Here is a 22,443-nt window from a genome sequence, read left to right as displayed (position 1 = left end):
CTTGGTTTTAGCATTTAAAGTCCTTTATCCCAGAAAACCCTTCAGTTCTGAGCAAGTCAGGATGTTTGGTCACCATAGTTAAATACCAAGTAAACATTAGACAAATTTGAAGAGGAGGTGGTGGATTTTAACAAAACAGTAGTGATTTTGGTCTTGGCCCTAAAATGGAACTGTAAACCAAGTACTGTCCATATAAAATAAAGATTTTTTTTTTTCACAGAACTTTTGCAGTTATTGTGGGGACATGCCTTATGCTTTTAGATGGCTGAATAGTATTCCATTGTATGATTTCACCATCAATTTATTTAACTTGTCCCTACTGATGGACATTTAGTTCCTTTCCAGTGTTTTGCTCTAATAAACAGGCCTACCATAAATGTCCTTATTTATCTGTTCCATAAATTGGTGGATTCTGCGTAATAATTTGTTTGGAAAATAAGGTTTTCCTGCTAAAAACAAAACTCAGAAAGCCACAGGATTAAAGACTCTTTCATCTCGGGCCTCCTGTGAGTCCCTTTGCCTTCAGGTGACTGAATGGGCTTGAGGATGAGTTAAAGCGAATCGGCAGCCAAGGGCCCTGGGAAGGAAGCCCAAGGCAGAGGGGAGAGGTTTCCTGGGGTGTTCGAGGGAGAAAAACAGCCTGCTGCTGTGGTTCCCAGCTTGGAGGGGGTTGTTTATCAAGGCGGGTGGGAGAGGAGTTAGCCAGACTTGGAGGGGTCCAGCGTTGGCCAGGAGCAGGACTGAGAGACTGGGGCCATTCAGCCACACTGTGAAAGGAGCAGGGAAAGGAAGGATAAACAAGTCCAGACACACACTGGGTGGCTGCCGGCTGGCCAGGGCTCTTGGTACAATAGGTCTGGTGCCAGGCTGTGGGGCCCAGCCAGCTTTTCCCCAGGAACCCACCCCAGACTGGGCAGGTTTAGATCAGCTCCACAGTTGCTTCTTGGGACTTTGAAGAATGGATTTTTATGAAGTTTGGGATAATTCAGTACTTTTCCAGAGAGACGGGCCACCTGGGCCAGAAAGGTGATTTTCCAGCCATGTTGGGTATCCTGTGTGTATTAATGCATCCTTTATCCTTCAAAGAGACTGCAGTATCGTTTGCCAAACTGTCCTGTGCAGAAGGCTGCTAGTAAGAGACAAAAGTCCCCAAGTCAAAAAAATCTTGGTCCAACAAAATCATTTTCTAAGGGAATTCTCAGAGACTTCGGCATGCTAATACTGTACTTGGTAATTAAAACAAAACAAAACAAAACTGCTTCATTTCCCAAACTTTTAGTCCTCGGAACAATTGCCTCCCCCGCAGAACACAGAATAATATCTTTCCTAATCCTAATGCATAGAATAAGGCAGGAGCCAACAGACCTATCCTTAAATATCCAAGAATCTAGGACAGAGGGGACTAAGGGAACTGGCCAGTGAGAGTCCTTGGACACTACCAGGTCCTACACCAAAGCATGGTGGGCACCCTTGACAATAATAAACCAAATGTGTTTCATGAGAGTTAGAAAAAGCACATGTTGACTGGGACAGTGGAGCAAATGTGGCAGGAGCTCAGGCTTGCTCTATGCCACACGCTTCTGTCTCCATAGACTCAGCACATCCTTAACCACAGGGATGGATCTCTGAAGGCCACTGTACGTCAGGTTGGTGCAGACAGTACCATGGAGGAGATGCACCAGTGTTGATTCCTGGAGAGGCCCGAGAAGACTGCTTCATCTGATTGGCATTCCCATAGCAAGGCCCTGGGTCAGCTCCACCTTTGCTGATCCATTGGGTTAAAATGCAAAGTCATTTGGGAAGAACTATTGCCCGGGGCCTTGGCAGCCTCTTTTCCCTGAGATATCTGTGGTGCAGAGAAGAGCCAGGTTTGATGTTGCTTGGAGATGGGATGCCCCTTCCTAGAGACTGCACTTGCAAGTCTTTCCCATCCTAGAATCACTGGGCAATGTGGGTACCATGTATCTGGAGCCCTTCCTCTGAAATGAATATAGGCTAAAGAGTCAGGGAGGACCTCAGTCGTAGTCTACTTTGCCACTGTTTTAATTGATCTTGGAAAATCCTTTCCCGTGTATGTGTGTGTGTGTGTGTGTGTGTGTGTGTGTGTGTGTGTGTAAACATTTTATTGCATTACATAAATATATACAACTTTCATCAACTAAAATGAGAAAGTACAAATGAAAGCAAAAGAAAAGGAAAATGAAAGGGAGGAAGAAAGATAGTCCTTTCCCCTCTCTGAGCTCCATTTTCTTCCTCTGTACAGTGAATGGGTCAGACTATTTCAATTTTGATCAGAGGAAGCCTTTTTGATCACAGGAAACCTTCTGTCAAACAAAGGCTTAAGCAACATCCCCATATGAAGCAGATGAAAATAGTCTTTGACCGAAAAATGTTTTAAGGGAATATTAGGGCATTCACTTCCTGATAGCACGGAAGTGTTTATTCTCCAAATTCAGGACGGAGGTTACTTTAGGAGGAAGGAGTTGGTATTATTAGGGAAGGGCATCTGAAAGGTTTCAGGGGTGTCTGCAAAATTCCATTTCTTGACCTAAGTTGTGGTTACAAGTGGTATTTTCCTTATTTATTCAGTATGCTATAAAACATTACATACCTGATGTACTGTAAAGTCAACCACTGAAAACAAATTTTTTTTTTTTAGAGAGAATTTTTTAATATTTATTTTTTAGTTCTCGGCGGACACAACATCTTTGTTTGTTTGTGGTGCTGAGGATCGAACCCGGGCCGCACACATGCCAGACAAGCGCTACCGCTTGAGCCACATCCCCAGCCCGAAAACAAATTTCTTAGCTCCCCAGATTTGGCTGTGAAAAGCAGAAAACCGGGAATAGAAGCAGCCTAAATGAGAGAAATGTACCTCTTTTGTGTAAGTGAAATCTATACATGATTAATCCAGGGCACTCAATGTAAGAAAGTGCCTGAGGTACTTCTGTGATCAAGAACCCAAATCTCATTCATTCTCTCTTTGTCCACCACCCTCAATATAAGACCTCCAAGTCCAAGTCCATCGCAGCTGGTTGGGTTCTACTATCACATCCATATTGGGATAAGAGGACATACCCCCTCACTTTAAGGAAACCCCTAGAAGTCACATTAGCAACTATTACTTATGTCCCATAAATCAAAACCTAATTATAGGGCTGGGGATATAGCTTAGTTGGTAGAGTGCTTGCCTTGCATGCACAAGGCCCTGGTTCAATTCCCAGCACAACAAACAAAAAAGTTCTTACCTAGCTGTAAGGGAGGCTGGGAAAATAGTCCCTAATCTGGGTGGCTATGGGATCCTCACAGTAGTTTCCACAACCAAAGAAAAGGTAAAGCTACTTTTGGGGAACATCCAGCAGAATCTGCCACAACATATTGATTTTGGTCTCTGATATCTTAAAATTTGATGGGTGAGCTGGGTGCAATGGTGCACACATAATCCTAGCTATTTGGGAGGTTGAGGCAGGAGGATTGTTAGTTCAAGGCTAGCCAAGGCAATTTAGCAAGATACCATCTCAAAAAAGAATTTTGAAAGGGCTAGGCATGTACTGCAATAGTAGAGCACTTGCCTAACATGCATGAGCCCCCCGGGTTGAATCCCCAGCACTCTCCCCACAACACACACACACACACACACATTGATGGGTGACCAATTTAGGAGTCTTCATTGTTTTCAGTCATAATTTTAAGTGTAACTTCAGGTATAGAAAATGAGATGAATATTAATAGTTTGTGAAACTGCAGAAGTACACCCAGAATGTGGCTTTAAAATTCTGAACTAGAAACTCCCTAAGAACATTTCCAGAACATTCTTAGAATTCTGTGGAAGTCCTGCCCCCATCCATGAGATTACAGAGGGCTTTCTCTCAGGAGACTGGCAGGGCCTCCTAGTTACCTTCAGGACTCAGGACTGTGCTCATTGTTTGGGTCAGCACAGCTGCAGCCAACTATGCTGAAAGGCTCCTTGTCATTCACCAGTCTTCCCCCCTTGGGCTGGGAGTTCCCCCGAGGAGGAGCAACTTGCAGCGACTGCTTCTTCACAGAGAGAGACTCAGGCTTTCCCTCCAGAATTTTAGAGTTTGTTGATGTGTCTCTCCTTGGTTACCCTTGGTTTGATCCTCTCAGTTTTCAGAGGAGAAAGCCTGGATCCAGAGAGCCTGAGAAATTTACCTGAAGTGACCAGTAACTTAAGGCAGGGCTGGGCCTAGCACTGACTTGTTCTGATGCTTTCCATTACATGAATTACCGCAGCTTGAATTTAACATACACTGAGTATGTGCCAGACTCTGGGCTAAGCACATCACATGCATTATTTTTAATTTAATCCTCACAACAACCTTAAGAAATGGGTATCTCCCCACCTCCCCCACTGCCCCCCAGTTTGCAACTCACAGAGGTAACTTGCCCAAGGCCACACTGTTACTCAAAGCAGACAGAATTTGTAAGCAGACAGAATTTGTATACAGCCTGTGTACCTGCATGACTTAGAGCAGAAGCATTAGGTCACACTGCCTGGGTGTCACATCCCTTCAGACCACCCTTGGCAACAGTCCCGTGTTCCTTCATCGACCTTTTGATATTTAATTCAGTACCTTGGCACATGGAAGATGCCCTGGGGTGTAGATTCAGAACTTTCCACTAGCACCAAAGCCCATTCCCCAGGCGAGGTAGATGCTCCTAGTATTTGCCAGGATATCTGTCTCCCCTTGCCTGGGCACAGCAGTCTTTCAACACTGAAAACTCATCAAGCCTCACAACCACAAAGGTGCAGACCCTGGATAGGTGGGAACCATAGCTTCCTCCAAAGGCAGTATCTTCTCAGGGCTGTGCGGAGCACCTAATCGTGGGTCTCCCTTTCTGACCACGATATATGTTGTGTCCAGGGTAGTGTCGCAAAAGCAAGACCTTTGTCTTTTTCCCAGGGCAAAGAAGCTGGGGAAACCACTCAACTGGCCTAAGACAGCAGAAGGTCTCAGACTGAGAAGCACTGTGAGGGCCATGTGGTGACCCTAGTGCTTGATTACACCCCACTCTCCAGGCTTCTCCTCGTCCTTTGGCTTTGAAAGCAGAGGGAGAGGGCAGATAGGATGAGGTAATGGCCTGAGCCGAGAGTTACATCTTTCTTTCTTTTCTTTTGGTATCAGGGATTGAACTCAGGGGCACTTAACCACTGAACCACATCCCTAGCGCTTTTTTGTATTTTATTTAGACAGGGTCTTGCTGAATTGCTTAAGGCCTCACTCATTTACCGAGGCTAGCTTTGAACGTGCCATCCTTCTGCCTCAGCCTCCTGAGCTGCTGGGATTACAGGTGTGCACCAACACACTGGGCGAATTATGTCTTAGAAGTTCTAGAAAGATCAAAGACAGAGGGTGTTGGTTTTGTCCTAATTCTGACAACTGCTCTGAGAGGAATGCTGGGGGGGTGGGCTGTCCAGAGGGTAGGGAGGCTGGAACAATGGAAGAGATATAAGGACCTCCCGCCTGTACGAAGAGCATAACTCTAGAAAATCCCACAGCCGAGCCACTCAAAGAAAATAGCCTCACAGTCACAAATGATTTAAAAGCTCTATATTTTTCACTTTTGTATTTGTAAGAGCATTAAAAGGTATCAAATTAATAATTCATAGAAAATTCCATTTCCTTTCCCATGAAATTCTCTCTCATCTTCTTATTCCTATCACTCAACTGCTAGGAAAATCTATAAACCCTCATCCCCAGGACTTGTGGATTTTTTTTCTCTCTCTCTTCTCTCTCATTAATTTTTTGAAACTTTAATGTCAACATAATTCAACAAGAAGTTGAAAAGATTCTAGTTGAAAAGATACCTCACTCATTTATCGAGGCTGGCTTTACAGAGGTCCTTACCTAGTTTTCTCCAATGGTGACATCTTACATAATTATTTCCTAGAACAGTTTGTTTGTTTGTTTATTTATTTATATTTTTATCTATTTATTTATTTATTTCTGCAATACTGGGCATTGAACCGAGGGATGCTCTACCACTAAGCTACATTCCCAGCCCTTTGTATATTTTTATTTTAATATAAAGTCTCACTAAGTTACCCAGCCTGGCCTTGAACTTGCCATCTGCCTGTCTCGGGCTCCCAGGTAGCTGGGATTACAAGTGTGTGCCACTTCTAGTAAATTTTCATAGCTCATTAATCCTTGAAATAACCCTATAAGAATACTATTATCTGCCTGATGTCATGGCTTACCCCTATAATCACAGCAAATCAAGGAGGCTGAGACAGGAGTATCACAAGTTTGAGGCTAGACTCAGCAACTTAGTAAGGCCCTGTCTCAAAAATCAATAAATCAATAAATAAAAGGGCTGGGGATGAAGCTTAGTGGTAAAATGCCCCTGCTAAATTCTTGGTACCAAAAAAAAAAAAAAAAAAAAAAAAGAAAGAAAAAGTAAAAGAAAGAAAGGAAGAAAAGGAGAGGGAGAAAAAACATGATCAGCAACACTTTATGTTTGAAGAAATTAAGTTTGAGCAATACATTGCTCAAAGTCCCCAGCAATTTGGGGCAGAATCAAGAAATATCTCTATATCTTACTGACTCCAGGTTGGCTGATGCTCACATTAATTCCTATTCCCCCCTCTCCCTGCCTCCGACCTCTCCAGGCAGGAGCCAAACTCCTAGGGAGGCCCAGGTCCCCAAAGAATGCAGTACTTCACATGCCTCTGAAGAGCAAGGGCCAATGATAATTTGCTGAGAGATGAGCAGCCTCACCAACATAGCTTCCTTGCACAGTCATCGGGATTATTTTTGTGACCCAGACAGCAGCCTAGACACTGCTTCAGCTCCTTCCCGAAGCCAGAGCAAACTTTCTGCCACCCCTGACGCTCTCCTTTGTCCCCCTCCTATGATCTTCTTCCTTTCCCCACCTCCTGCTTTGAAGTTCTTGAGGAATATCATCTTTTTCCTCAAGGACAGTTGTTTTCACTGTATCTCGGGCCGTCAGAAACCAGATGTTGGCTGCTGAAAGTGATGGAAAACCCAGCCCAAACCAGCATAAGCCAAAGGGCTTTATTGGTTCATGGGAAGGAAGAGTCCAGGAGTAGGGGCTGCACACCATGCAGGGATTGCTCTGTGTGTGTGTGTGTGTGTGTGTGTGTGTGTGTGTGTGTGTGGCAGAAACTTGATTCCAGCAGCTTGTATTTATCTCCCTTTGCTGGCAATCTAGCTGCCTGCAGCTGGTGCCATGTCAGTGAGCAACATCATCAGGGCTGTGGGTCCTTCTGTCAGCTTTTCCTTGTGGCTTTCAATCTCCTGCAGCTCCACCTCTCATGCCTGCCGTCCCAGAGGGAAAGAGGGATACAGGGCAGTATCCCTGTTTTCGCGGGCTTCCCCAGAAGCTCCATGCCTGATTGCTGCTTACAAGTCATTGGTGAGAACCGTGTCACTTGGCTTCTATCCTCTACAGTAGAATCTAGGAGGCTGAGTAATTGGGCCTGGACATAGGGTTCTTTGAGCAGAACTAAGGGTGTGTCAGTTTGGCAGGGGAGAAAGAATTTCTTTCTTTTCTTTTTTTGCACCAGGGATTGAACCCAGGGCTCTTTTACCATTGAGCTATATCTCCAGCCCTTTTTATTTATTTATGTATTTATTTATTTATTTTGAGATGGCATCTCACTAAATTGCTGAGGCCTTTCTAAGTTGCTGAAGCTAGCTTTGAACTTGCAATCCTCCTTCCCCAGCCTCTCAAGTCTCCAGGATTACAGGCACGTGCCATAGTGCCCGGCAAGAAAGAATATCAAGCACTCAAGTAGCAGTGCCTGCCGAGGCTGGTTTAGGAGCTCAGGCCAGTGTCCCAGGATGATCAATATCAGTTTCCATCTCTGCCTTTCTCTGTCTCTCTGTCTCCCCGACCCCAGCTCTGTTCTTCCTGTTGGCTCCCCATTCACACAATCTTCCCCTGTGATGTTAATTAGGAAGGTTCCTGCCACTATGAATCTTGTACCCACTCCTAGTCACTCCTCCTAAGCTGCTGGAATTACAGATGCCGCATTGCAGCCTCATATCCCATCTCATTTCAGCCCCAAAAGGGTGACTGTGCAGGGGAGAGATGACTTAGCTTAGGTACACCCTCTTTCTAAGCTGAACTAAGCTTGGAGGAGAGAGGTTTTGACCTCTGAGTGCAAAATTAAGGCCTGGCTCTCAAAGATGGGAAATGAATGCTGATATCTCCAAACCAAACCAAATGAATCATAAATACGTACTGCAGAATCTTAGGGATCATCATGTTCAGAGAAGTTTACATCACTGAAGGTATATCAGGCCCTCCCTAAAAATTTGATTAAAATTTCATGTTTCAGGTCAGTGTTCCCAAGCATAGTTTGGGGATGCTAGGGGGGTACTCAAGAATCATCAAAAGACAAAATTATAACAAATTTGGTTTAAACATTGAATTGGTTTTTTTTGTTAGTGATTCACGAATGGGGAGTGTCTTCTCTAAAGACTTAGAAAAGGTGTTCCAGGGGCTGAGCAGAGGAAGTTGGCTTTGTAGGCCGAAAAAGATGGGATGAAGAAGAAACAGGACACAAAAAGCAGCTTGAGCCTTTCCAAGTTTCTTTCCTTATAGGGTAAAACAGAGGGGCCTTCCTTATTAGGCTGGCTCAGGTAAACTGGGCCACTTGTTATTGGTTACTGTGAATCTCCTGTGTTTGGAAAACTGGCCTGTTCCAGTGTTCAGTTTGGTTATGTGGCACCTAGCGTGAGTGTCTCCATTCTGGTTTGGTTTGGTCTTGTCTGTTGGACTTAGTACAGGGGCTCAGTCCAAATCAGCAGCCTTCCCAAAATTTTATTGAACAATGTCTACAAGCTCTGACCTATTTCCATAATCATTCTAAGATGTTATCTTCCTTTTTCATGCTCATTCTCTCCTAAATGTGCAGTGGCATTTTCCAGAGGTTTCTTGATGTTTGTTTGTGTGACACATAATGATTTCATTGCTCTGACAAATTAATTGGATATCTACTTGAATCCTCCTGTGTTTTTTTTTAAAGGTCTTAGTTTTAATTTCTAATATAGTAAAACATTCACTAAAGTTCATAATAATTTTGAAGAAAATAACAGCATCCTTGGACCAAAAGTTTGAGTACTGCTATTTTTAAATTTTAGGTTTACTGGAAAATCTTAGTAAGGTGCAATAGATACACTTATAACTGTTATAAACCACTCCCTCACTCTATTTCCATGACCTCAGCAGATTCCCTCTGCCACACTCTTCCCGTCCAGGAGTGCTGCTTCACCTTGGGCCCAGAGCAATGAATTGGGCTTGCCATCGACTCACCTCTGAACCATTGTTTTCCCACTGACTGGGAAGGTTTCTAAGATGTAAATGTGAGACTGAGGGTCTCCAGAGAAGCTACATCTATATTCAAGATTCAGCAGACTCTTTGACCTTGGCTGAGTAGAAGATAGTGATTGGTGGAGAGATGAAATATCGGACATCTAGAGTTGAAATTATTTGGGGCGATCATAGGCCCTTTAGAAAACTAGTAATTCACTTCTACCCTTTGTATCTGATCTAATAGTCTCCAGTTAGATAAACCTTTCAGAATTTATTTATTAATTTAAAAAATTATATTTAGTAGTTTTTGATTAACCTTTATCTATTTGTTTATATGTGGTGTTGAGAACTCAACTCAGTGCCTCACACGTGCTAGGCAAGTGCTCTGCCACTGGGCCCCAACCCCAGGCCTGAGAATTTATTTTTAAGCTTAGCTGAGCATTAGCCTTCACCAAACCTAAAGCTAAGAAGGCCAATAGATAACATCTGAAACCTATAGAAGAGATTTGCCTGCTTTGCTGTAGCCTACCTATCCAATGCCCCCACCAATGTATTTGTTAAATGTATTGATTTGTGACTTTCTTTGTTGTTTGGCTATAAGAATTCACATAATCTCTTCCATTTCAGGGCACATCATTCAGGGTGACTTTAAATCTGTGTCCTGGGGCCATGGTTACTCATATTTGGATCAAATTAATTTTTTTTATGGTACTGGGGATTGAACCCAGGAGCACTTAACCACAGAGCCACATCCCCAGCCCTTTTTAAAATATTTTATTTAGAGACAGGGTCTTGCTGAGTTTCTTAGTGCCTCACTCTATTGCTGAGGCTGGCTTTGAACTCAGTATCCTCCTATCTCAGCCTCCTAAACTGCTGGAATTACAGGCATGTGCCACCACCATGCCTGGGAGATTAAGCTCTCTTTAAGGCAGATTGTTATTACACACTGACAGGCACATGCAAAATTTTCTGTGACTTTGTTTCTATGGTTGTTTTTTTTTGCAGCTGGTCACCCAGTGCTAATAATGTCAGCTATAAAATAGCAGCAACAACACATCCTTGGACTCAGAAATCGCAGATGAACATGTATCTTCTTGTTGTGAAGTCCTTCCCTGAATCTCACCAACCAGAGAAAATTAACTCATATCACAGGGAAGAAAGTTAAGTGACTCTCTGGGAGGGTCTGCCACTCACCCTTTCTGCGGGCTGCTACTTGACTTTACCTGCATAACATGACACCCTTCCTCACCATGCTATTCCTCCCCTCAGCTCCCACAGCCCATGGCCACCTCCCTCCAGAATGCCACACCCCCATTTTCCCAGTAGCTCAATTCAAATTAAGCTCCAGCCATCTGGTGCTCATTTCAGGGTCTTATGTACATGGTGCATGCCATTAATAAATTCACAGACTTTTTCTTTGGTTAAAAATAACTATTACATACCAAATTTTATCATACTCAAAGCCAACATCAATTTAGCTTTTTTTTTTTTTCCCATCTTTTTTTTCTACTGGGATTGAACCCAGGGGCACTTTATTACTAAGCACCTTTTTCATGTTGAGACAGGACCTCACTAAGTTGCTTAGGGCCTGGCTAAGTTGCTGAAGCTGGCTTCAGACTTGCAAGTCCCCCCTGCCTCAGGCTTCTGAGGATTATAGGTTTGTGCCACAAGTCCCAGCATCAATGTAGCTTTTTCTGAGTCAGTCAGCTGTGACAGAAAACAAAGTAGCACAGAGTGTGGACTCTGGAGGCTGAGGCAGGAGGATGGCAAGTTAGAAGCCAGCCTAGAAAATTTAATGAGACCCTGTGTCAAGATAATATAAAAGGGAAAAGGTGCTGCGAATGTAGCTCAGTGACAGGGTGTCCCTGGGTTCAATCCCCAGTCCCCCACCCCACCACCAAAAAAAAAAAAAAGAAAGAAAGAAAGAAAACAAAGTAGCAATGTCTTAAACCATATAGAAATTTGTATTCTTCTACATAAACAAAATTTGAGTCCAAGAAATCAAAGGCTGGGATAGTGGTTCTGTCATCAGAGGAGATATAGACTCATTCTATTTTGTTGCTCTGTCACCTTGAACATGGGATTTAAGCCTCACATTACAAAATGGCTGCTGCTCAAAGTCCAACTACCTCAACTGTATTCTGTCAGCTGGATGTTTCCCAGAAATTGCACACAACACTATGGCTTATATTCTTTTGTCCAGCCCTTAGTGAAATGGTAACACTTATCTGCAAAGGAGACTGGAAAATGCATTTTAAAAATTCTGTCGCATATCCTGTTAAAATGCAAGATTTTATTTCTGAGGGAGAAAAGAATATAAAATATAGGTGGTCAATCAGTCTGTAACCTTTGTGCTATCAGGTTAAGTCAATTTTGTAATATAGCTTTTCCTTTATTCTATCAAATGGCAAAACATTCTGCATTTGGAGGTGAGCTGAGTATAAATAGTGACTATTTACAACTATTTAAATACTTGTAACTTGGTATTTTCTCAGTAACATCCAATGAATTGACAGCAAAGGCTGTTTCAAGACTGTAATTGTTATCCAAGCCCCAGTTTCAGCTTTAAATTTTTTGACTATCTATATTTATTCTTCTCATTAACTGAGTTTAAAAACCTATGGAAAATATTTAAGAAACATGTTACATTAGGGGTGTGTGTGTTTGTGTGTGTGCATGTGTGTGTGTGTGTGTTGTCTGTGTACTTTTTTGTAGTGTAGAGCCAATCCAGGGTCTTGCACATACTAAGTATGTGCTCTTCCACCGAGCTATACTCCCATATATATTATACCCCATATATATTATATGTGTAAGTATATTTTACACATATAGAAATATTCATTTGTAAACAGTAAAAAATTTTAAGAGGAAATAATATTTCAACAACTTATAAAATATATTTATATCAATAAATGACTCCTTCATAAATTATTTTTTACTTTTAATTTTTAGTTATACTGAATTTTAGGGTACAATTTGATATTTTAATACCTGCATACAATGTGTACTGATTAAGTCAGGGTGATTAGCATCTCCAGATCTTGTTATGGAACCAGGCCCGTTTTGCCCTCCATATGGTAATACTGCAAGAACTTTTGCAGAACAGAAAGAGTTCATTGGCAAGGTGGCTGAGCAAGACCAGGAGACCCGTCTATCAAATCCACCTCTCTGAGCAGAGGGCTTGAGGCTATTTACAGGATAAAGAGGCAGGGTGATTTAAGGCCTGGGGAAGGATGACTGTAGGTGAGGTCATCAAGCTTCATGGCCTTGCCTTGGGTGCCATTAGAAAACAGTGCCAATAGCATGATCTGAGGTGGACTTTTCAGCCTCCTGACGTCAAAACAGAACTCATCAAATATCTGCAGGCCCAAGTGAAGAGCCAGTGATTTTGACAAAAGCAGCCTTAAAGTCCTTGAAGAGTCACCTAGGCAACTGTTATCATCCTAACCCACACATCACGGGTGCTACCTACAGCAAAGCTAGTAGGAGAGAATCACATATTTTTCAGCTGAGTGACTCTAAACTTCCTGGTTTTTAAACTCAACTAAAAGTAAGTAACTAAAAGCAAGCAAAGCTAGAGGGTTTATTAAGGGTTTTCCCTCCTTATTGTTTCTTTATGTTTGGAAGCTTCAAGCTCCTCTCTCTACTTCTTCATAAAATATGTAATAGGTCATTTTTTAAAAAAATTATTTATTTATTCTAATTTGTTATACATGAGAGCAGAATGCATTTCAATTCATATGACACATATAGAACACAAGTTTTCATTTCTTTGGTTGCGCACAAAGTAGAGTCACACTATTCATGTCTTCATACATGTACTTAGGGTAATATATCCATCTTATTCCACCATCTTTCCTATTCCCCTGCCCCCTCCCTTCCCCTTCCTCCCCTGCTCGCCCACCCCACCCCTATTATAGACCATCATCCACATATCAGAGAAAACATTTGGCATTTGGTTTTTTGGGACTGGCTTACTTTATTTAGCATATTCTCCAACTCTATCCATTTACCTGCAAATGCCGTGATTTTATTCTCTTTTAATGCTGAGTAGTATTCCATTTTGTATGTATACCACAGTTTCTTTATCCATTCATCTACTGAAGGGCATCTAGGTTGGTTCCACAGTTTAGCTATTATGAATTGAGCTGCTATAAACATTGATGTGGCTGTGTCACTGTACTATGCTATTTTTAAGTTCTTTGGGTATAAACTGAGGAGTTGAATAGCTGGGTCAAATGGTAGTTCCATTTCAAGTTTTACAAGGAATATGTAATAGGTTATTTTGAATTGTAGTTACCCTACTGTGTATAGCAGGAGGAACTGGGTTTTTGTGCTGTATTATCCAACCTCCGTCTACCTCCATTCCCCTCTTTTATAATGAAATTCTGTTTTAATTTCATTTGGAATTGGGCTGCATTATCAAAGAATTTGAAGACTATCATCTTCTGCAGGACCCAGACCTGTTTGGCTGTCACTTGATTGTTAAGCCTTGTACATTTGAATGCAAAATTTAGAGTAAAGACAACAAGTCTTCAGTTCTCCAAAGTCTTTAACTCATCCTCTTGGATTAAATGGGGCTCTTTCATCAATTCTTAGTATCTACCTGATCCCTGGAAATATCCGCAATGTGTAATAGACTTTAAAGAGAGGGAAAGAACCTTCCTAAAAATCAAGTTTGCCAGGCACAGTGGTGCACACCTGTAATCCCAGCAACTTGAGAAGCTGAGGCAAAAGGATTGTCAAGTTTGAGACTAGCCTCAGCAGCTTAGTGAGGCCCTAAGCAACTTAATGGGACCCTGTCTCAAAATAAAAAATGAAAAGATGTGGCTCCATGGTTAAGTGTCTCTGGGTTCAATCCCTCGAACCAAGACAAACAAACAAAACCCCAACAAGTATATATTTATTAACTTGGAGAAAACCAAGGTGTGTAAGTGTTCTTGTAAAGAGTTGCCACTAAAGTACAAATCAAGCACAGGTTGTGTACAAGTTCATGGAAGAAGTTGAGGTCAGGTGCTAGAAAGTCTTGGAGGTGAGCTGAGCATTCTGGCCTTGACCACAACGGACAGGGAACCCCTGAATGCTGAATGGTAAAGGGTTTAGAATTGGTAGGTAGATTCTAGGGAGTGCCTCTCTACAACCAGGATCTGTTCTGGAGGCAAGACTCAGAGAACTAAGGCAGGTTCAAACAAGGCACATAAGACCTGGGGCTAGTATTAATGGAGGTAAGGGCTGGTGTGTCAGCAGAGTTTGGCAAAGTCTTCCAGAGAGCAATGGATCAGATCCATCCCAGCATCTGGTGTGTGTGTCTTAGGGCCATTAGTATTCCAAAAAACATTCAGAAACAAGAATTTGTTTGGCAAAGGTAGTTGGGCCTTCCACCCAGAGAATGACCCCATGGACCATTAGCTAAATGCCCTGAGCCATGTTCTCTCTGTGACCATGGGAAGGAGGAAGCTGTAGAGAACCAACTAGAAGGGCCCGCTCTGGGTCAGCTGAGAAAGCCAGGAAGTTGCTTTCTGGGTGCAGTAAACTGGAATGATGGGCAAGAAATGGTGAGATAACTGTCATTTGAGTGGCTCTTTTTCTACATCAGGCATAGTGCTAAACATTTTGCATGAATTCTCTCTCCCAAACGTTCTCACTGCTCTATAATAGGGATAAGTATGACTATCCCCATTTCAATTTATTCTTTGGACTAATCTCTATTGATGGGATGAGTTGAGAAATATGATCAGTTTTTTTTTGGTTGTTTGTTTGTTTTGTTTTGGTACTGGGGATTGAACCCATGGTAGCTTAGCCACTGAGCCACATCCCCAGCTCATCCCCCATTTAAAAAAACATATTTTATTTTAAGATAGGGTCCCGCTAAGTTGCCTCAGCCTCCTGAGCCGCTGGGTTTACAGGCATGCACCACCATGACCAGCTCTAATCAATTTTTAAAAATTATCTAAGAGGGGCTGGGGATGTGGCTCAAGCGGTAGCGCGCTCGCCTGGCATGCGTGCGGTCCGGGTTCGATCCTCAGCACCACATACCAACAAAGATGTTGTGTCCGCCGAAAACTAAAAAATAAATAAATATTAAAATTCTCTCAAAAAAAAAAAAAGAAAAAGAAAAAAAATTATCTAAGAAACATAATTGGGAATGAGGAAGTTTGCTTGTTTCCTCTAGTACTTGCGGTGAATTAAAAAGGTAGTGGGGCTGGCCGGCAACTCAGAAGCTGAGACAGTGTACCAGTCTTGGAGATCAGGCCCTTGTTCCCCTGGTGTTGAAGACTAAACACCCAAGAAACTGAGGCCAGTTTTATTTAAGAAAGAGACTGGGACAGCAGATTTCTCTGAAGAGAAGGGGCTGGGTGTCTGTGGGAGTGGGCGTGTCTTACTCTCTGATAGGCCCCAGAAACCCCTCCCCACTTCTCTTTTTTTTTCTGTGTATTTGCCTAAGGGCAGGAAGGAGGGGGTGGATTGCTAGCAATCTTAGCCTGGGAGTGTCTCCGTAGGTTAACTGTTAGCAACACATTGTCTTTTCTTTGATAACCAGTCCTAATCTTCCTGACCCTCATCATTCATTACCTACACTGACTGGCAAGTCTTCACCTTTTACTTCAGTTTGTTGAGTAAGGTGACATATTCCCTCAGGCCAGGCAGGGCTGCAGGCAAATTTGCTTTTTGCATGGGGGAGTCAGTATACAGTGGGTTCATTTTATAGAATTATTTTCTTCATCTCGTTTTCCCATTATCCTCAACTATTTGTTCCCTTCCAGCAAGAGGATCACAAGTCCAAAGCCAGCCTCCGCAATTTAGCGAGGCCCTAAGCAAATTAGTGAGACTCTGTCTCAAAGTAAAACGTAAAAAGGGCTGGGGATGTAGCTCAGTGGTTAAGCGCCCTTGGCTTCAATTCCTGATACAAAAAAAAAAAAAAAAAAAAAAAGAAAGAAAAGAAAAAGAAAAGTTGTGGCACAGGTGACTTTTGTCCTTAATGTCCACAGATCCTTCGTTCAGTAACAGCACCTGGGCTTTCCTCCACAGGACCATACCTTTGTGCTCAGCACCTATGTAGGGATACAGCGATTCTGCTCTAGTGTCCTGAAGTCTGGCCAATCAGAGCATTGCATTTCCAGGACACAGGCAGGCAGCAGGTGCTCCCCAGGTGTTCTAAAATGCAGATGGTCTAGGGAGGAAGGGTCCAGACATTTGAGATTTGAGTAGAGAGAAGGCTAGGGATAAACAGCTCCATCTTCCTTCCCAAAGGTAGCACTAGGCCAGGGTCGGTTTTTCAGACCTCTCTTGGAAATGATGAATGACAGCTAGATTACCAGTTCTATGAACCTGGAGGACTATGTCCAGCTGCATCCCAGCCCCCAGCATATATATATATTTTTTGGTACTGGGGATTGAACCTAGGGGTACTTAACTACTAAGCAACATCCCCAACCTTTTTTTGAATTTTATTTAAAGAAAGGGTCTCACTGAGTTGCTTATGACCCCACTAAGTTGCTGAGGCTAGCTTTGAACTTGCAATCCTCCTACCTCAGCCTCCCAAGTCGCTTGGATTACAGGTGTGCACCACCAAGCCCAGCTCCTAATGATCTTTTAGTCAGATTTCTCACATTTTACAGAGGAAGAAATCAAGACAAGCAGTGAAAATATATTAATGCTGGCAATTTTATTGCAGTGCATTGTGATAGTTGTTCTGTTTCTTCATTGATTTTTGCTGTTAATCTTTTACTATGTCTAATTTATAAATTAAACTATATCATGGGTATATGTGTATAGGATAAAACATAGGATATGTAGGGTTCTGTACTCTCTGTGGTTTTAGGCATCCACTACTGGGGGTCTTGGAATGTATGCCCCACAGATAAGGGGGGACTGCTGTGCATGTTTTTTAGTTTTTCCTCCCTTTCACTCTAAATATGTTCTGCACCTTGGTTTTTATTTTTTATTTTTATTTATTTATTATTTTTTTTACTTAACGTGTCCTGGAGATCATTCTATAGCATTATATACACATTCTTCTTTCCTTTTTTTTTTAACTTTTTAATTTGTTTTAATTAATCACACATAACAGTACAATGACCTTGACATATCATACATTTGAATCAGATGGGATATAATTTCTCATTTTTCTGAGGGTACAGGTTGCAGAATCATATTGGTCATGCGTCTTCATTCCTTTTTATATCCAATCAAAATTTAGCAGCAGGATTTTATTATTATTGTCCCAACTACGTTCTATTTATGACAGGTGTACCGGGGAAGTTTCTAGCAGGAAACATGGCACCTTCGAAATGAGAAATCTGAGGATTCAATCAAGGGACTATTTATAAGATACGGGCCCTGTGGGAGTAAACCACAGGGCTGCTGGCAGTGCCAGGACTAATCCTCTGCAAGGTGACTGAGGGTGTGAGGAGTTGTTAGTAGGACTAGAGAGGGCTGCCCAGGGTCAGCTGGGCCCCCGATGGAGGAACTGAGTCAGCCTGTTGTCAACCCCACCCCAGGGAAGAAGTTGGGAACAAACACTCCAACTTCATTCTTCTCTCTTTACCCAATCTCCTGATGTTCCCTAGTGGCCAACCCCAAATACAAACAGAGGGCATGTGTGCCTGTGATACTGGCCATGAGGCCAGCGTTCATGGGAAGAGGTGGAGAGTGGATACGTGGGGCAAACTGGATATATCCAGCATGACAGGGACACTTTTTTTTTCCCCCAATTTTAATGATGTCAATTTTCCTTTAAGTTAAATGTATTTAGGTTTTAAAAAATTAGTTGAAATAAAGCAAATACTTTTTTTTTTTTCCCCTAGCACTGGGAATTGAACCCAGGGGTATTCTACCACTGAGCTACACTCCAGCCCTTTTTATCTTGAGACAGGATTTCCCCAGATTGCCCAGGCTGGCCTCAAACATTCCATCTTTCTGCCTCAGCCTCTGGAGTAGCTGGGATTACAGCCTGCCTCTCAGCTGCCCAGTTTAAAGCAAATAATTCTGTAGGTGTGATGAGAACCCAGCAAAAAAAAAAGGTGAAGCTTTTAGGGGTGACAGTCTGGGCCATGCTGCCCAGGACCACTGTCTCTGTAGTTTGGATCCCCTTCCTCCAGACCCTCCCTGGCTTCCTCTACCGAGTTGTTCCAGAGCCTCTAGGCAACTTTAGGACAATGTTAATAAGTATAAAGCTCTAGAGAAGCCCAGGGAGGTTACTATGAGCAGATGTTTCATTTTTCTGTTTTTTTGTTTTGTTACTGGGTGTTGAATTCAGGGATGTTTTACTGCTGAGCTAAATTCTCAACCCTTTTTAAGTTTTTATTTCAAGACAGGGTCTCCTTGAAGTTGCTTAAGGGTCTTGCTACATTGTTGAGGCTGGCCTCAAACTTGGGATCCTATGTCTCAGTCTCCCTAGTTTGGGGGATTATAGACCTGTGCCACTGCACCTGGGTCTGGAGTCAAGGGGTCTGAGAGCATCTGCAGTGCATCCCTCCTCTCCAGGGTGATCCATGGGGCTCTGCCCCGACCCCGGACCCAGGGCCCTGGCTGCCCTCCCAGTGAGCATGGGGCCCACTTTCTTCCTCTTTGGCCTCTCTGGCAGCTGAGGAAAGCTGGCTGCTGCCTGTCTGTTGGGCTGGAAACTGGAGAAGGACCTCAAGGGCTGGAAGGTTCTGATTCAGTTCAAGTCACACCTGGCCCTCACAAGTCATATAAGGGGCTAAGACAACCTCAGAGAAGCTTAGATTTCTTTCAGAGGAGTAGGGGGACAGGAAGCTATGTGACTGGGAGTGGGGTAGGAGGAATCCTAATTGGAGGTATCCCCACTGCTTTACCCTTGATTTCCATCTCTAGGTATGATCCCATTCTCTCAAATGACACAAGCATCCTTTCTGGGGCAGGGTGTTTGTGTGGCGGGGGGTGTTCTGGGGATTGAACCCAGGGCACTTAACCACTGACTCACATCCTCAGCCCTTTTAATTTTTTTAATTTTGAGACAGGGTCTCACTAAGTTGCTTAGGGCCTTGCTGAGTTGCTGAGCTGGCCTTGAACTTGAGATCCTCCTGCCTTAGGCTCCTGCCTCACTGAGCTGATAGAACAATTTCAAGTGGGTCCATATTGGAACGGTTGGGATGAATGTCAGGGGTGGGTATTCAGGCTGGAGGGGCTGGTGAGGCCAGGAGAAGCTGGTTTAAGGAGGTCAAAAGGTATCCTGGCCAGAAGGAGGATTCTGGAGGGACCTTGACACAATCAGACTTGGGTTTAAGTTGGTCTTACTCCTCTCTCTCATTCCTTAGATCTCAAGAATAGCAAGTTCTCCTTCCTGAATCCCCCAGAAAGCTGTGCGTCTGGGTGTACTGCCTGCCTTCCTTTCCCTTTGCCCTTCTTCCTCCCCTCCATCCTCCTTCCTTCTTCCTTCCCTCCCCCTCTTGCTCTCCTTCCCTTTCTCTCTCTCACTGTTTATTGAACCCAGGGGTGCCCTACCATGTCACCCTTTTTATGTATTTTATTTGGAGATGGGGGTTTTGGTAAGTTGCTGAGGCAGTCCTCTAACACAGTTGTGATCCTCCTTCCTCAGCCTCCCGAGAAGCTGGGATTGCAAGCATGGGCCACTGTCCCTGGCCTCTTTTTAAAAACTTTACTAGCCATATTGGGTTGTCATTTACATGTCATATTTTATAGGCTGAATTGTGTCCCTCTAAAAATTCACATCGAAGTCCTAACATCTAGTACCTCAGAATGTGATCTTTTAGAGACTGGCTTTAAAGAAAAATGAAGTAAAATGAGTATTAGAGTGGGCCCTAATCCAATATGACTGGTATCCTTATTTAATTTTTTTTAACCTTTTTAGAAATCTATGATCTTAACTGCCTAGAGATAATCACTGTTAACTGCAACACAAATACATCCAACTTCTTGGCCCCTCACATTTTTACAATCAACATTTTAAAACATAGCATATATTTATACTATAATACCATGAATATGTTTCTGAAAGCTGCTTTCCTAAGAGCGTATAGTGTAAGCACTTTTTGTATGTTTCTTTAAAAAGCTTTGGCATTTCCTGTTTCTGCATAGGATCCAGAGAGTCCCAGGGAGGTCTGGTGTGCTGATAAGAGGAGATTTATACACAGACATATGCAGAAGCGGGGCACATGAAGCCATGGGAAGAAGGTAGTCATTCATAAGCCAAGAGAAAGGCCTCAGAGGAACCAACCTTGCCCACTTCTTAACCTCAGGCTTCTGAGTATCTAGAACTGTGAGAAAATAAATTTCTATTATTCAAAACTTCCCGACTGTGACCTTTTGTTATGGCATCCCCAGAAAACTAATATCCCAAGCAATTAAAGTATACAATTCAGTGGTTTCATATATTCAGAGTTGTACAACTATCATATGATGAATTTTAGAATGTTTATCATCCAGGTGCAGTGGTGCATGCCTATAGTCTCAGCTGCTCAGGAGATTGAGGCAGGAGAATTACTTGAGTTCAGCCTGGGCAAAATAGTAAGACTCTCTCTTTATCACTCCCAAAGCAAACCCATACCCATTAATAGTAATTCCCCATGTGCCCACAGTATCTTCCCAGGCCTAGATAGCCATTAAACTATTTTATGTCTCCATATGTTTACCTCTTCTGGATATTTCAAATCCATGATGTCTTACTCCATTTTTCTGTTGCTATAACAAAATACTGAAAGCCAGGTGATTTATAAAGAACAGAGGTTGGACTCAATAGTAGAGCACTTGTCTAGCATGTGCTAGGCGCTGGGTTTCAATCCTAGCACTGCAAAAAAGAAAAGAAATATTAGAGGTTTATTTGGTTTATGGCTCTAGAAGTTGGGAAGAAAGTTCAAGAGCATGGCACCAACATTTGGTTTTCATCTGGTGAAGCCTTCTTGGTGTATCAGAATGTGCCAGAAGGCATCTCATGGTGAGGCAGAACCAGCATGCCAGAGAGAGCTTGCTTTTATAACAAACCACTCCTTTGATAATCTGTTAATCCATGGATGAATTAATCCTTTCAGGGGCGCAGAGCGCTCATGGCGTGTTCACCTCTCCGAGGCCCCACCTCCAAACGCCATCGACACATGAATTTGAGGACTAGGTTCCTGACACATGGATGGGGGGGGGGCGATAGAGTCAAACCACAGCGAGGGCTGTCATACAATGTGTGGTCTTCCGCCACTGCTCTTTTCACTTAGTAAAATGTCTTAAGGCTCAGGTGAGCCACTCTCCATGGTGTCTTTATCTTTGTGTTCTGTGCCCTTTTCTCACAAGCAAAACCTTAGCACCCAAGGGCACATCACATGCCTGATTCATGCCTTATGGTCACAGCACATGTTTGGCATATGATGGGGACTTTAATATAAATAATCAATATAAGGATAAAAATTAATTTCTGTCCTTTTTTTTTTTTGCAGTGCTAGGAATGGAACCCAGGGCCTCACCCTTAGTGCTCTACCACTGAGCTACATACACCCCCAGACCTAGGGAAAAAGCAAATTTTAAAAATCCAATATAGGTAGAGAGAGAAGAGGGGAGGGGAGGGGAGGGGAGGGGGGATAGTAGAGGATAGGAAAGGCAGCAGAATACAACAGACACTAGTATGGCAATATGTAAATTAATGGAAGTGTAACTGATGTGATTCTGCAATCTGTATACAGGGTAAAAATGGGAGTTCATAACCCACGTGAATCAAAGTGTGAAATATGATATATCAAGAACTATGTAATGTTTTGAAAAACCAACAACAACAAAAAATCCAATTTATAAACTGGGCGCAGTGACCTATACCTGTAGTCCTGGTGACTCAGGAGAGTGAGAAAGAAGGCTACAATTCTGAGGCTAGCCTCAGCAATTTAGTAAGATCCTGTCTCAGTATTTAAAAAATAAAAAGTAAAAAAAGGCTGGAGATGGACTCAGTGATAGAGCACTTCTGGGTTCAATCTCAAGTACCAAAAAAAAAAAAAAAAAAATCAATATATAGCTCTTAGAAAAGATAGCAATATTTGAGTTTGCCAATAGGTTAAAACCAAATTAATGCTGGGTGTGTTGATTCACATTTATAATCCCAGTTACTTAGGATTATAAATGTCACTTGGGAGGTTGAGGCAGGAGAATCACAAATTTGAAGCCAACCTTGGCAACTTAGCA

The 22,443-nt window shown here is 42.7% G+C and overlaps 1 protein-coding gene across 1 annotated transcript in view; it reads left to right on the top strand.

Annotated features, from left to right (window-relative positions):
• The window catches only part of Atox1 (antioxidant 1 copper chaperone), a 45,479-nt gene extending 24,905 nt beyond the window's left edge, over positions 1 to 20,574 (top strand). Inside the window, exon 4 of the mRNA XM_040272667.2 lies at positions 20,365 to 20,574. The gene's annotated coding sequence lies outside the window, so the exon portion shown is untranslated. The remainder of the gene's footprint in view (positions 1 to 20,364) is intronic.
• Positions 20,575 to 22,443: the final 1,869 nt, after the last annotated feature.

The sequence above is a fragment of the Ictidomys tridecemlineatus genome, chromosome 1, assembly GCF_052094955.1.
Source record: "Ictidomys tridecemlineatus isolate mIctTri1 chromosome 1, mIctTri1.hap1, whole genome shotgun sequence".
NCBI lineage: Eukaryota > Metazoa > Chordata > Mammalia > Rodentia > Sciuridae > Ictidomys > Ictidomys tridecemlineatus.
Note: the sequence above shows the minus strand (reverse complement) of the source record. Positions and strands in the feature narration are given on the sequence as shown.